Here is a 17,315-nt window from a genome sequence, read left to right on the forward strand (position 1 = left end):
TTCGGTCGACTCGAGAAACCATTTCAGCACCCGAGATGAGATTATGGAAAAATCAAAGATGGCTCTGATGGCCATACCGAATACTGAATATAAAAAATGTTTCGAGGATTGGATCAAGCGCTGGTATAAGTGTGTTGTAGTTGATGAGCAGTACTTTTAAGGAGACAATAGCGATTTTGTTGAATAATCTTGTATTTTTAATTTTCTGAAAAAAAAATTGACTTCTGTGAGGTGTTAAGTAAGAGGTTTCTTTTCACACAACAGTAATAATGAAGAAATGGATTAAATGGTCACTGAAAAGTAATGATAACGATTCTAACTCAGCGAAGTCAACAGATTTCACAGTCAAATCTTGTCGCACAGAACAATTAAATGGGGAAAGACAACTCGGGATATAGGAACGTTTCTCCTACCGGGAAACCACGAGATTTTGTTTGCATAATTTGGTACGTTGGTGAAATGAAAACCGAGTTCTGTTTTATTTAGCTTGTGTCTTAAGTCGTGACAAAACCATAAACAAATAAATTTATTAGAAAGACATTAATGTTGATTTCGCTGGCTTAGCTCGAACATGTTCGTCTCCTGACGACATGCGATGCTTAGGATATTCTCACCCTTTCGGTACCCACAAGCATGTACACTATATTTACCAATTCACTAGTTTGTCTGGCGCACTGCCTGATCGATTATCACTTCTTGTGTAAACACGCGTTCAGGGAAGCTTAACGACCTCCACATCGAAGCACCTGCAGATTTGCTTACTGTGCTTTGTTGATAATACATTTCCTAGTTCGCTGCGCTGTTTCTGATATTACTTGATGATTAAACAGTTAAATCTAAGACGACCATAACATTGTTGTTTGACTGCATGTATGCCTCACCGTACGATAAGATAGAACAACAAGCGCTATTGTTGATAAGACAGAACCATCGATCGATCATACCTTCGATAATATGACAGTTCTGATGGATATGACAAAAATCTAAAATTTGCTCGCTAATTAGTACGATCAGCATGGCGAGTGAGTGAAGTGAGTGGTTAAAATAGTACCGTCCCTCAGGGGGTGCTAATCAGTGGTAATCATTCGCACTGATGGGACCGGTGGGACATTCCATTTTTTTTTCTCCAGATTTCAATAATCATAGGTGAATGCACATAAATACTATATGCTACCTAGCTTAGTCATGACATTTCGCTTATCAGAATATACCCGTTCAAGGCATTTCCGGCAGCGGAAGTGCTAATGAACGCCTGGGAATCGACGATAAGATTGAGAATGGCCGAACTATGGTGGTTTTTTAAAGATAGTGTTGAAGCGATATAGGCTCGAGGATCGTTAGGTGCTTAGTGCAAGCAGTGCACTGTTCGAAATTGCAATAGATTAGAATCGAAACTGACCTTTGAACAGTAACTCAAGCGAATGTCTTTAGTAGACAACAACAATTCATCGGACCCTCCTAAACTGAAAGCGAAAGTTACCAATAGAACCAACGACTCATTGGATGTACAATTGCAAACACCCGCATTTTCACGAATGACTCCATACTGCGCAGCTTCTGGCAAGTTTTTTATTAACTTCAATCAGCTGCACGCAGAAGCGATTTTCAACCCATATCAAAGAGTGGTTTAATTAAAGTTCCGCTACAATAAGAAAGGGTCCTGGGCGGCTCTCGTAACAGTGCTGCATATCAACAGAAAATTACTCTGACAATCTGACTACAGTCCGGCAAAAATATATTTGGAGCGTTCACACTATAAACGAAACATACCGTCATGCGATGTGGAAGCATTGAAACATTCTACTAATTATAGATTCTACTTCGTTATTGGGTCAGTTCTCGGATGCATAAGATTGAATTTTACTTCCATGTGCACAGATGTTTTTGGTACTAAATCTAATATAAACATTGTTTATAGTTCTGATACAATCGCCGGTATTGTGTAGGTTTCGATAGTTCAATATCATGGTCAAGCCCAGCACGCCACACGTGCTTGCGAGGAGGTGTTACTTCCTACCTTTGGTTAATGCGCATCAACTGCAGTGCTCAACCATCTGTGAAAAATCAGATTCTAAGAACGAGTGTAAATTACATCAAGTTGGTACCGACCGGCTAACATATATCAACAAAAAACACAACAGAGAAACAGGCAAGAAAAAAAACGCAATAAAGAATTCTTAGGGAAAAGTTTCCCTTGTTAGACTTTCCTTGACATGATATCAATCGAAGTAGGAGCTTCCAATGTTTGTTTTTATCAAAAATTTAGAGGTGAAAACATTATTGCATGTTTTTTCTATTCAATGTAGTATCGAAAACCAAAGCTTTTCTCTGTCTTTCTGACAACTTCTGGATTTCGAATAAAAAAAGAAAGAATCGTGTCAATTCAAACAAGTCATTCAGTAATAGCCGTTCAACCGAGAAGGTTGTGTATAGAAGCGTACAGTTTAATAACGCTGGTTGGTTTACACGCGTTAAATACGACAACGGTTGAACTACAGGTAGAAACCTGTTGGCAGCAGCCGTTAAAACGTATAGTCGTGCTGCATAAGAGAGCCCTAGTGCTGGGCCAAGCTGGTGAAGGAAACAACAAAGGGCGTTTCCCAAACTCTACCCAGGCCGCAATATACAGCCACAAGTGCTGAGCAGGAGAGTGCAAAGGCACATCGAAGAGGAAGAGTGCAAAGGCACATAGAAGCAGGAGAGTGCAAAGGCACACCGGTGCGAAGGCACTTCGGTGCAGAAGCATATCGGTGCGGAGCACAAGGAAGAAGGAGACAAGACAACTCGGTCTTTCCACTGCCATACAACACGCAGGTATACACCGGTGACCTGCGCTGGTTACAGCTGGCGAAGACGAAAGCAAATCGGAATTCGAGTGGTGCTGGATGTCAGGTAGCAGTAGCATCACATCATATTCTATCGCTACAGTGAGCTTCAGCATTGTATCAACGTCCAGATACATCCAACAAGAACATCTAGAGCAACGAGGATCTACACGGCAGTGCAACGGAGATAGACAACAATTTCAAGGTAGAAGTTTTTTCTTTTCCTTTTGATTGAGTACTGTGTAGTGTTGGTTTCAAATTTTATTTTAAAGTTTAGTTAAAAATTTTAATGTAATGGATGAATCCATGGACGTAAATCCTAGCATGAATCCGATACCCCCACGAACGAAAAAATATCAGGAGAGCTCTTCTGGGCCTTGGATAGTCTTTTTTAGACGTATATCAAAGCCATTAAACATTTTTCAAATTAATAAAGGTTTGACATCACGATACTCTTCAATCAAAGAGATCATAAAAGTAAATAACGATAAAATTCGTGTTGTGGTAAATAATTTGAAACACGCGAATGATATTGTCTCTTCGGAACATTTCAATAAAGAGTATAAAGTTTACATACCCTCCAAAGATGTCGAAATTGACGGTGTTGTTACCGAAGCGAGTCTTTCGGTAGATGATTTACTCAAGCATGGTGTTGGTCGTTTCAAGAACTCTATGCTTGAGGGTGTGAAAATACTGGAGTGCAAACAACTGTACTCAGTAGTTCATGAAGAGGAAAAAAAAGTTTATCGCCCATCAGACTCGTTTCGAGTGACATTTGCCGGGTCTGCGTTGCCGTCCCATGTCTATGTCGATAAAATTCGCCTCCCTGTTCGGCTTTTTGTTCCAAATGTAATGAATTGTACGAACTGCAAAAAATTCGGCCACACAGCTACTTACTGTAGTAATAAACCAAAATGTATTAAGTGTGAAGGGCCTCATAAAGATAATGATTGCAACAAGGAAATTGAAAAATGTATTTATTGTGGGAATAGTCCTCATGATGATATTTCAGTATGCACTGCATTTGAAGTGCACAAAGACAAAATTAAGCTTTCTTTAAAAACACGGTCTAAGCGCACATATGCAGAAATGCTTAAAACGGTCATTGATGTCCCCCTTTTGGAAACCGAAAACGGGTTTTCAAATCTAGAGGAACCAGAGGACTCTGACTCTGACGAAAATAGTGAAGGTAATTCGTTTATCACTACCCAAGGGTCAGTTAAGAGAAAGAAGTCTTCCTCCAAATTACCAAAAAAGACACCTAAAATTTCATCTTCAAAAAAAGATCCCCGTGTTAAACAAAAAAAGTCAAAACCAAAGACTGTGCCTCCTGGTTTGTCAAATTCACAAACCAATCCAGGATCTAGTACAGAAAAAGATAATAATCCAGTGGGCTCCATTTCACAGCCACCAACAGGATTACTGAAGTTTTCGGAAATTGTTGAATGGATTTTCTCAGCATTCAATATATCTGAACCCTTAAAGACCCTCATAATGGCATTCCTTCCAATAGCTAGAACCTTTTTGAAGCAGTTATCAGCTCAATGGCCAATTGTCTCAGGTTTTGTATCTTTTGATGGATAATTTATCACCCGTCGCAAATGATACAATCACTGTCCTGCAGTGGAATTGTCGAAGCATCATGCCAAAACTTGATTCATTTAAAATATTATTGCATAGTCAAAAATGTGATGTGCTTTATGCGAAACATGGCTTACTTCAAACATAGCTTTAAATTTTAATGATTTTAACATTATACGTCTCGATAGAGACTCTCCGTATGGTGGAGTGCTTTTGGGAATTAAGAAATGCTATTCCTTTTATAGATTAAACATCCCTTCAACTTCTAGTATAGAAGTTGTTGCTTGCCAAATAAACATTAAAGGCAAAGATATTTGCATAGCTTCGGTTTATATTCCTCCAAAAGCACAAGTTGGACAGCAACAGCTTAATGAAATGGTTGAAGCCCTTCCTGCACCACGATTGATTCTGGGGGATTTAAATTCGCACGGTATTATGTGGGGTTCCGTTTACAATGATAGCAGATCATCTTTAATACAAAACATTTGTGACAATTTTAGCATGACGGTATTAAATATGGGTAGCATGACACGGATCCCAAGACCTCCGGCACGCCCAAGTGCATTAGATCTATCTCTTTGCTCAACATCAATTCGACTAGATTGCACCTGGAAAATACTGCCTGATTTACACGGTAGCGATCATTTACCAATCATCATCTCAATTAGCAGTAGCAATTGCATTGCTACTTCCGCTAGTATTCCATATGATTTGACAAAAAATATCGACTGGATTAAATACCAAAGTAGTATCTCTAGTATTTTGAATTCAATGGAAGAGCTCCTTCCACTTGAAGAATATGACTTCCTCATTTGTTCGATTCTGGAGGCAGCAGAACAATCCCAAACTAAACGCTTTCCTGGGCCAACGACTAACAGAAGGCCTCCCAACCCCTGGTGGGACAAAGAGTGCTCAGAGGCTAAACTCGCAAAACAAAATGCTTGCAAGACGTTTCTAAAACGGGGAGGAGGAACTCCTCAGAATTTTGAAAAACTTATGGTTTTAGAAACCAAGTACAAGAGCATACTTCGAGCCAAAAAATGTAGCTATTGGAGACATTTTGTCGAAGGTTTGTCAAGAGATACCTCAATGAGCACTCTTTGGAACACGGCCAGACGAATGAGGAAACGTACCGTGGGCAATGAGAGTGATGAATACTCGAACCGATGGATATTTGACTTTGCTAGGAAAGTTTGCCCAGATTCTGTTCCTACGCAGAGCATTATACGGGAATCTCCTCCAAATAATGGTTTTATTAATAACCCATTTTCAATGATGGAATTTTCTATAGCACTCTTGTCTTGTAACAATAACGCTCCAGGGTTGGACAGAATTAAATTCAACTTGGTGAAGAATCTGCCCAACCTCGCAAAAAGACGTTTGTTGGAATTGTTCAACAAGTTTCTTGAGCAAAATATTGTTCCACCTGACTGGAGACAAGTGAAAGTTATCGCCATTCAAAAACCGGGGAAACCAGCTTCCAATCACAACTCATATAGACCCATTGCGATGTTGTCCTGCATCAGAAAATTGTTCGAAAAAATTATTCTACGACGTCTCGACACTTGGGTCGAGACGAACGGTTTGTTGTCAGATACTCAGTTTGGCTTCCGTAGAAATAAAGGGACGAATGATTGCCTTGCATTACTTTCGTCTGACATCCAAATTGCCTTCGCTCAAAAGCAACAAATGGCATCTGTATTTTTAGACATTAAAGGAGCATTTGATTCAGTTTCCATTGATGTTCTTTCAGACAAGCTTCACCAAAATGGACTCCCAGCGGTTATAAATAATTATTTGCACAACCTTTTGTCAGAGAAACACATGCATTTTTCACATGGCGATTTGGCAACACTCAGAAATAGTTACATGGGTCTCCCGCAAGGCTCATGCCTCAGTCCGCTCCTCTATAATTTTTACGTAAATGACATTGACAGCTGTCTAGTAACCCCATGTACACTAAGACAATTGGCAGATGATGGCGTGGTTTCAGTTACTGGACCCAAAGCTATTGATCTGCATAAACCATTGCAAGATACCTTAGATAACTTGTCCGATTGGGCTGTTCATCTTGGTATCGAATTCTCTGCGGAGAAAACAGAGTTAGTCGTCTTTTCAAGAAAGCATGATCCCGCGCAGCTTCAGCTCCATATGATGGGAAGAATGATCCAACAGGTTTTAACTTTTAAATACCTCGGGGTGTGGTTCGATTCCAAATGCACGTGGGGAGGACACATTAGGTTTCTGATAACAAAATGCCAACAAAGAGTAAATTTTCTTCGAACAATAACAGGATCTTGGTGGGGTGCTCATCCGGAAGATCTAATAAAATTGTATCAGACAACGATACTTTCAGTGATGGAATATGGATGCGTTTGCTTTCGTTCCGCTGCAAACTCTCATATTATCAAACTGGAGCGAATTCAGTATCGTTGTTTGCGAATTGCTTTAGGGTGCATGCATTCGACACATACAATGAGTCTTGAAGTTCTGGCGGGAGTTCTTCCATTAAAAGATCGATTTTGGGAGCTTTCATCACGCCTGCTAATAAGATGTGAGGTGCTGAATTCCATGGTAATTAATAATTTCGAACGACTAGTCGCGCTTCGATCTCAAACAAAATTCATGACAGTATATTTTAACCATATGTCACAGGAAATCAACCCTTCAAGATATATTCCTATCCGTGTCAGCCTCCTAAATGTCCCTGACTCAACTTTATTTTTCGATACATCCATGCAGCGCGAAGTGCGTGGAATCCCGGATCATCTACGTTCGACGGAAATCCCAAAAATATTTTCAAGTAAGTTCAGGCATATTGACTCTGAGAAAATGTTTTACACGGACGGATCGCGAATTGAAGAAGCGTCACAGGGTTTGGTATGTTCAACAATAATGTTTCGGCCTCATTTAGGCTTCAAGAACCTGCATCTGTTTATATAGCAGAGCTAGCAGCAGTTCAATATAGTTTGAGTGTAATCGTCACATTAATTCCAAACCATTATTTCCTCTTCACAGATAGTCTGAGTGCAATTGAAGCCATTCGCTCAAACATGACTGGCAAGACTGAACCGTTTTTCCTGGGCAAAATAAAACAGTGCCTGAACGACATATTGAACAATAATTATCTAATCACTATAGTCTGGGTCCCGGCTCATTGCTCCATTCCTGGCAATGAAAGAGCCGATATTTTAGCCAAACGTGGTGCTATTGAGGGTGAAATTTATGAGAGACCAATTGCTTTCAACGAATTCTATAGCTCGTCTCGCCAAAGAACACTTGCCAGCTGGCAAGCTTCTTGGGATAAAGATGATCTGGGTCGGTGGATGCACTCAATTATTCCGAAAATATCGACAAAGGCATGGTTCAGGGGACTGGATGTGAGCAGGGATTTCATTCGTGTGATGTCCAGACTCATGTCCAATCACTACACGTTAGATGCACATCTCCTTCGAATTGGACTTTCCGAGGCTAATCATTGTGCTTGTGGCGAAGGTTATCGAGATATTGATCATGTCGTTTGGACATGCGTGGAGTATCGTGATGTCAGATCTCAACTAATAAATTCTTTGCGTACCCAAGGTAGACTATCCAATATCCCAGTTCGAGACATTCTTGCTTGTCGTGACCTTTCATACATGAAACTTATTTATCATTTCATAAAGAAAACTGGAGTTTCAATTTAATAAAGGCCCCTTTCAAGACTTAGTTCTGATCCCAGCTGCGTCCATGAGTTCAACCAATAGCTAAATTAGAATAAAAATAATGTAATGATACAAACAAACTCGAAACAGTTTATGAAATTATTAACAAAATGTCTGAAAATAACAGCTTATTTTATAATTTATAGAAGTTAATCGTTTGGTTCAAATAATATTTCCGAGTAGATTTCATAATTAATGACGAGTTACCTAAGATGATATTTAAGTAATAAGAGAATATGTTTTAATAAATGCAAAACGTTGTGACTATGTTAGAATTAAATTAGGATAAGAATATTATGTAAAAGTGATGCTACGGCGAAGAAAAACTTATGTAAACTGCCTTAAGAAATAAACGTATTTATGAAAAAAAAAATTCAAACAAGTGGTAATCAGTTGGTACTGAGTTTGGATTTCGAGGCGGATGTGCCACAAATTTCTACCTACTATTATCCAATAAGTTTCCAACCTAAGACACAACATTCGACCGAGCGTAACCGTGATGAAAAAATACAGACTACAGGTTCGGTTTTTATCAATAGTTGTCATTGTCGTATCCGTTAATCGCGAATTCTTTCTGTGGATTGCGTAGTTTTTCGTCTCTCACATGGAGTCTACCTCCAGTTACAGGTGGAACATATTAACATTTTTACCTTTTTTTTATAAATATAAAAAATAGGTATAGAATTCGCTCAAACTTTAGAAAAATTTTCCGTGGCCCGGAGGGCCGAGTGTCATATACCAATCGGTTCAGCTCGACAAACTGAGCAAATGTCCGTGTGTGTGTATGTGTGTGTGTCTGTATGTGTGTTGTCAACTAAGAGGTCGAGATCTCAGAGATGGCTGGACCGATTTTGATCAAACTAGTCGCAAAGGAAAGGTCTCCCCGTCACCCAGAGCGCTATTGAATGGTTTTGAGATCGGATGTTTACTTTTTGAGTTATATAAAGTTTTATGTCAAGATTTTCAGTTTTTTGACACTATATGTCACACTTGATCTTGAAACCAGAATATGTTTCTAGCCTTAGATTTTGCACGGTAATAGCTATCCAACAAGCCATAGATTGGTAAAATCCGTCCATTTTCAACGGAGATATCGACATTTTTGTGTAAGAAACTTTTCCCCCTATTCTAGCAGTAAAAGTTTTGTGCACTGTATGACAAAGCAATGCTTGGGAGCAACGTGAAACACGATTTTAATACTGTTACATACAATTGTTTTTAAGTACCAAAAAGACTGTGTACAGCATCCTTTTCCATGACAATTTGCCTCGGACCGATTTTAGCACGGTTCGTTTTTGGCAACATGATCGTTCGAATATGGCATATGTAAACCAGATGATGGTAGCATTTTCGAGTTGAAAGCAATTCCATAATTATATTGATTTAAACTATTTACAGCAATAGATGCTGGAAGAACATAACATCCATATACCATTCGAATCAGTTCGTCGAAATCAGCAAATGCGTGTGTGAGAAATAATTTCACTCACTTTTCTCGGAGATGACTCAACCGTTTTCTACAAACTCAGATTCATATGAAATGTCGTATGCTCCCAAACAAGGTTCCTGAATTATGCTTTGATTCAACTTCTGCTTCCACTTCGGTTAAACCGACTTTCGGATTCCGGTTCCAGTATCGAATCGTTTCCCAAAGTTCAATCGTTTCCTTAAAAAAAGGCCAAATCGAATTTCAAAAACAAAAATTCAAATTAAAGGCTTTATGGTCCCATACAAAATTAATTAATTTTATTTAATTCTGACTTCCGATTCTGGCATTACAGGATGATGAATTTTTAAAATTCAAACCTATATAGAAGATGACAATCCCGGAAAGCTTTGAAGTTGGACTCAAAACTATTGCAATTTATTCGTCATATGGCCATACGAATTGGTTTGTGTTATGCTGGTACCTGAATACGGGCTCTGGAAGTACCTTAAATTGCCGTAAACTCTAAAGTGGAACTTACTTCGACATATCATGGAATGTTCAATTGATTGTCACAATTCGATTCGATTGTCAGATTCAAATTCGATCCGATTTGCAGTTTCGACTTTACATGGTAATGTAGGAAAGAAAGAAATCTCAAACTGCGTCTTAAAACGACAGTCATTAAAATAATGTCATGAAAAACCAGAGATATTCATGCAAAAAACACATGCGGGTTGATAAAAAAAGTTGTCATCTCACTGCTAGGCGGATCAAGCACGTTTTTTCTACTCAATATAGTATTGTGAATCGAAAACCAAAGCTTTTCCCTGTCCTTTTGACAACTTCAGCATTATAACCAAAAACAAAAAAAGAATTGGGTCAATTCAAACAAGTGATAATCGGATGGTACTAAGCCTGGATTTTGAAGCAATGGGGCACAATTTTCTACCTACTATTATTCATAAAGTTTCCAACCCAAGACACAATATTCGGCCGAGCGTTGCCATGATTGAAAATGACAAATGATTGAAATGGTTCGATTTTTATCAATAGTTGCCAAAGTCAAAATTTACCCGGGTTGGTGGTTCAATTCACAGGGCTCTGGTCTGACAAGCCAGTTGTCGTAATTCGAGTTCCGAAGAAGTACGGTTTTTGCATTGTAAGGATTCTGGATGTCAATAGGATCGTCGTACAAGCCATGCAATGATTTTGTACTACTCTAGGAATCGGCTACGAAGTCTGTTGAAACAGAAAGGCCAAATTCCACAAAAAAGGAATGCAATGCCTGGACTTTGCTTATTACTGTTCGAAATTGACAAAACTAGAGCAATCCACAACATTTTCAATAGAAAACGCTTTTAATACCTTGTGAGAAAACGAGTAGGCTTTGTCTGAGTAGATGGAATAACATTTTCCCCCTTAGTCTCTCTTCGCAGGAAAAATTTCAATGTTGCACTGAAAGTAAGATATACTGAGGTCTTATTTTACGCGCAAGAAAACCGTGTTAAGGACTATTCACACATTTCAGTTCAGTGAAAGTGCCTTCAGTGCGCCGGCAGTGTTCTTTTTTTTCGGAACCCTTCCGTTCCGTTTTCGTGCTGTTTCCGTTCCGACACAGCAAATGCCGTGACACACCGACTTCAGTGAAAATAAAAAACTATCGGTAACGACGAATTTTAGTTTGCCGGACGGACGTTACGCTAACGGCGAGCTGCACTGAAACGGCACGGTGCCGGATAGGTGTGAAAGCGCGCATAGAAAACGAATGAAATAATCGCCCTTATTCTGAATAACGGCGTATTGGTTTTTCGATATGGTTCGGTCGAATCCTAGCTACCTTTGATTTTGCTAGCGTTATTGGGAATACGAATGAAATACGATCGAAAAAACGATACGTCGTTATTCAGAATAAGGGCGAATATCAGTATCCGTGCACGGTGTCGTGCCGGCACTGAACCGGACGGGATATGTATGAAAAGTCATTTACTCTGGAAATCCGTTTTATTTGAAGTCAACTGTTTAACTGGTGTAATCTTAAAAATAAGTTTTTCTTAAATTAATTGATTTTGAGATTTACGAAATCGAAAAAAGTTTATATGCTAAATGTTTTACAAATGCATGAACTTTGAGATATGGTGTAATATAGAATAAAATTAGAAAAAAACAACTGTAATCTAGAGACTTTGAGACCGCGTAACTTCGGAAATCCGCCCAAAGATAAACCGCTAAACTAAAGATTTTTTTTCGATGCTAAATGTCTTAGAAATGCATGAAACATCCAGATCTGGTGTAACCTAAAATTTTTTTTCTGGAAGAAATCCACTTTGGGACTAAACAATTTTTTTGATCTCCGAAGTAAAAAAATATTTATTTTAAACCAAATATCTTAGAAATGCATGAAACGTCGAGATATGGTGTAATCTCCAAAAAAAAGTTAGAGAGTTGATTTCAAAAATAATTCGGGACAACACCAGATCTTGACGTTTCATGCATTTCTAAGACAAAACAAAAAAAAAAAAAAACCGGAAGACTGAAAATTCGCATAAAAAAACTTCGGAAATCCACGTAAAATCAACTGCGTAAAACCCGTATAAAACCGCGCAAAGCAGACCTCAGTGTAGTTATTAAAAATTGACTGAATCCATTTGCCAAAATTGGTGTTATGATCTTGAACAATAAAACTGTGGAGAAGATTTACCTTGCTTATAACACATGGGCTAAAAAGTTCCGGGCCTAACAAAGAGAACACGATTTTTTGGTTCAAAATAAACTTTATTCATCAACGTAATCTCCATCAAGAGCAACGCATTCATTCCATCGCCCCTCAAGCATTTCAATTCACTTTGAACAGAACTTTCTCACTTCACTTTTCGAACATTCAAAAAGATTTTGTGGATTTTTTCAATGTTTTCTGGTGTTATCGCATCATTTGGACGCCCACTGCGTGACAGCAAACCAACGCAAACTAAAGTTATATTGTTATTTTTGATGAAGCGGAGTCTCCATAACACTTTTCAAGCCATCGCTTCGCTTGAATGGTATTTTTTCCATAAAAAAGCAGTGTAAAATCAAAACACGAAATTATTTTTGATTCATTGTTCTGAAAATAGCAAAAGTAGCGTCACAAGTTAGCACAATAACTCATAAACTAATGAATAGAATATCATGCAATTTTAATAGCTGTCTTTTAAAGGTTAGTATTAATTGAAAAAAGGTTACTGCAATAAAACTAGCGCCATCTATGTGTTAGGCCCGGGACTTTTCAGCCCATGTGTTACCTACTTCGGACAGTCTTTTAAAAAATTTCAAAAATGGTTGACTGTTTGAGGCTGCACAAATGGCAAGATTTTTTTACGTTCTTCAAGTTATTGTATACTCAAAGATGTAACAAAATCATGATGAAATGTAGTGTACGACTATGCTTGTTAAGAATGAGCTCAAGATCTGTTGCATCTTTGAAATACGTCCAATGAGTCGTCATCCTTCCGTTAAGAAATGTCAAGCATTCTTCCAATTTTCATCTTCTATTTACCTTACCTGAATTTTATCTGAACGATGGAGCTGAGGGTGGCTGTTAAAATGGTGATAATTTCAAAGTAGAGTTTCCTAAGCAAGGGTAATTAATATCACAGTGGAATGCTGGTTTGCGGCACTTATTTTACGGTATTCAGTTTTAGGTAATTTTTAGTGGTAAATCCGGTCCATTGGATTAAAAATTTGAACTAAGAGTTTCAGGCACAAAACTGATAAAAAGAATCTCCATTGCAAGAAAAGGAATGAGAGAAATAATCAGAAAAAATACAGTGCATGGGGGATTACCATCACATTTCATGCGGCCTACTAGGGTTCGATCCTCAATTATTTTGTGAGTTGAAATTATTATATTCATAAATTAGTGACGTCAACATTTGCTTTCAAAATAAATTGAGAATAAAAGCTATATGCAATAAATTAATTTGAGTTCTGTCTCAAGATGATTTTTTTTCGAAAATTCAGTTGTTTGATAATTCACAAATAAGAAGCTTTCTACTGAAATAGATGCTTACGATAAGAGACAATATTATCAATTATTAAGATACGTATAGGTACAAAACCATTCTATTGTGCATTTATAATTGGGTAGTTACTCTGTTTATTAGGTAATGATTTCCACGTAAGTGATCCACTTCAAACGTTTGAATCCCATAAGTCCACATTAAAGATTAAGAGCTACTCGAACCGTTGTACCGTAAATTAGACGTTTTCTGGTGCATTGTTCTGATTGTTTAATGATTCGTTCCGTTTCTAAAGGCTTAGCGAATTCTAATCTTGAGGTGCTTGTGATCTTATCAGCTTGATGCATCACCGTTTATTTTCTAGACAGTATAAACTTGCGAAACTCATCGGTACTCGGTACTCAAGGGTTTTTTTTGTACCACCATGCAGTTGTTCAAGTGACGAAATCGACTTTTCATTTCCTTTGCAACTTACTTTCGATCGTATTTATTCTAAATTTCATTCGAATGTGTATGTGAACGCGTTTGTTTCTATGGAAACAATACTATTCATACGTAAACAGGAATAAGCGCACTTTTTTCGAACGTAAACCAAATCTCGTAGCGCACTCCTTCTCGTGATTCGTTACTAATTGAATGTTACTCCTGTTATTTTATTTTCTGCTTTCGAGAAATCCAGTGCCCGTCATCGTCATCGATAACATCGTCTGTCGACCAGATTTTAAAGTCCTAGGTTTTGTAGTGCGCTTTGGAATGAAAACTAGTGAATCAGACAGTCGTTCCTGCTTAGTAGTCATTACGACGGTATTTGTTTTGGTCATTGTCTTTGAGTGGAAACTGTCTTTCAATGAATTTGAGTTGCTTTAATTTCTAAATGCTATATGTTTTACCGTTCTATGGAAAGAGCAGGTCTATCCATCAAACTCAATAGTTCAAATGTGTTCGAAAGGAAGCATACACTCTTACTCGTAAACAATAGCATAACATTGAACTAAGCAAATCTAATAAGGGGAACGTGCCATTTGAGCCAATTTGTTCTGATTCCTGGGGTTCTCTTTGAAAGAGTAATCACATTTTTACGTTACGGCGTTTCAAAATATCTAATTGTTCTAGGGAAACTGCTCGAACGTTGTCTTTCATCTGGAGATTATGACGGTCACAGGTTTTTGACTTAAAACGCTCCGGGAATTCCTGAAGGGATCGGGGTCGGGAGATTAAAAGAACCTATTATCTTTATCTGCACCGAACCAGCATATAGGCTGTGTGGAATCCGGTGGCAAAAAAGGCGGGTAGGTAATGTCAGAGTCATACCTGGAGGACACCTTTCATACTTCTGAATATCGATAATCGTTTGTATTCATTGATTGATTGTGTGAATTTTTACTGCTTCGCTTCCAGAATTGTAACAGTGCGTCTATACTAAAGTATGATTGAACCGAATTAAAGAACTTAATTCGGAATCTGGGACTGGTTTCGAATGTAGTTGCAAAATACAGGTTCAGAATCCAGATCAAGAATTCAGTTTATTATTTTAGTTCTTGAATCCTGGAACTGAACTCATTAGATGCCAAATTAATTCTAGAACTGAATACTGAACTTGAATTCTGAGTCTGAATTATGACACTGAATTCAGTTCAAAATCTAGTTCCAGAACCCACGTTTCGAATATGATTCCAGCTTGTTTGATCTGAATTCTGAAAATGAACTCAGAAACTGAAATTAGGAACGAAATTCTGAAACTTAATTCAGGAAGTAAATTGCGAAACTGAATTCAGGATTTGAATTCAAGCTCGGAAGTTTCAAAATTCTGGTTCGGATTTCAGATCTACAATTTTGTTCCAGAATCCAGATCTACAAATCATATCTTGAATTTTGTTTTAGAATTCAGAACTTAAATTAAGGCTCTGAATTCAGTTGCGAAATCTAGTAAAGAAACAAGTTTCAAGATTTAGGATTCAGTTTCAGAGTCTTAGTTTTAACTTTTGAATCTAAATTGTTAATCTAAGCTTTAAGTTTTGAAACTAAATTGTAAACCTCAAATTCAGGTGGACCAGAATGCAGGCTCTGAATTCATTTCCGGAATCCAGAGGTATTTTGGGCCACTTTATGATTGATTTTATTGATTTTTTTATGATGTTGTAGTTGGAAAAACTCTGAAAGATATTTTTACGTTTCAGCAACCGAATTGATTTAATGAAAAACAATCTGAAATTGAGATTTTAGTTCAATTATTTTCGCACTTTCGTTTATTAGGCATAATGCCATTGGCAATCTTTCTTTTCTACTACCTTACGTTATGACCGAAGCCATCATCTTCCCATCGTATCAGAAGCAATTTTTGAAAGCATAAGGAATTACGCTGCATTAGTTGATAGAAAAATTGAGCATAGAAAAATTTGTATTAGCAGATAGGACATCTGTGTTTACTGTTCTTGATATTGATATTTTATAAATTTTATCCTCTTTTCGGAATTGACCCAAAATCAGGATAATGGTTTTACTTCGAGAAACAACAGCACCATTATTTGTTATATTTCAGCTCGATCATTATTCAATTTTTAATCCACGCTGTCAAAAATCTATACAAATCTGAATTTATTGCCAAAAATCTGTAATCTTTATATACAGAATCTTGGTCACAAACTTATCTGAAAAAACCAACTTTTCTACTTTTAGTTACCAGAACACTATGCCTATTCTAAGCCATCTGGAAGGTGATGAGCCCAATTCGTCCGCGCATTTTGTCGTATTCACTATTAATGGTATTTCTCAAGATAGTAGATGAATATTACACCACGCACATCCCAGAATACCATGACCATAACCTTTCCAGCCGATTCTTGTGCTTTCGGGACGAGGTTGCTGTCCACTCAGGTGACGATCGTTTTATTTCCGGAGTGAAGTGATGAATCCATATTACATCCATTGTTACATATCGACGCAAAAATTGTCTGCACTAAAACTAGCGCCATCTATGTGTGAGGTCCGGGGCTGTTCAGCCAATGTTCTAAAAGCAACATCGTTCATGTTCATGTTATTAATGTATGTTGAATTATTTTATCTACCACATTATAAATAAGGTTCCTAATCTGGAACATCGAACAAAATTTTGAATTTCCGATAAGGTTTACGGTGATTCTTGCGAATTGCGTGATATATCTAATCTACGAAAACTTCCCTATTATCAATCATTTGTTTGTTGATTGAACAGACACGCATTATGAGTTGAACAAGTCAAATGAGTTCTTTTTTTCACATTCCGGAGAAAAGGTAAAGCTACGAATGCGCCACAACCGAACTCTCCTTGTTCAGTGCATAGAAAACACAAGTTCGACTACTGTTCTATGCTTCTAGATCTGAATCTTGGCACCCTCAGAATAGCAGCGCCTACATGGACCAATTCAATTTTCAATTCGTGTCGCTGGTATCATTATGTAAATAAAGAATCCCTGCGTATAAACAGTTTCATGTTATTTGTTGTCATCGGTCGGCTAGTTTTCAATACGCATTTAGTCGCATTTAGTCTGGGCGAACTGGTCGACGGAGCCGCTCGCTTGTTTGCAAATGTTTGCCTATATGAAAATGAATAACGACCGGTTGGTCCCAGAAGGTTAATATAATTAGCTCAATCTTATGTGTGTTTTACGGCTTCTTTGATTATGATTGTATTATCAGTTTGAATTAGCGTCATTGTGAAAGATAAAGATACCTGTTATATGGTTCGATTTTTTTTCTGTTTGAGAGAAACTATGATTCAAATCGTCAAGCAATAATGTTCCGT

General features: G+C 37.7%; 1 protein-coding gene across 1 annotated transcript in view; it reads left to right on the forward strand.

Moving 5' to 3' along the window:
• Positions 1 to 17,315, forward strand: part of LOC131435100 (BTB/POZ domain-containing protein 2) — a 42,795-nt gene that overhangs the window by 9,097 nt on the left and 16,383 nt on the right. The window lies entirely within an intron of this gene.

The sequence above is a fragment of the Malaya genurostris genome, chromosome 3, assembly GCF_030247185.1.
Source record: "Malaya genurostris strain Urasoe2022 chromosome 3, Malgen_1.1, whole genome shotgun sequence".
NCBI classification, from domain to species: domain Eukaryota; kingdom Metazoa; phylum Arthropoda; class Insecta; order Diptera; family Culicidae; genus Malaya; species Malaya genurostris.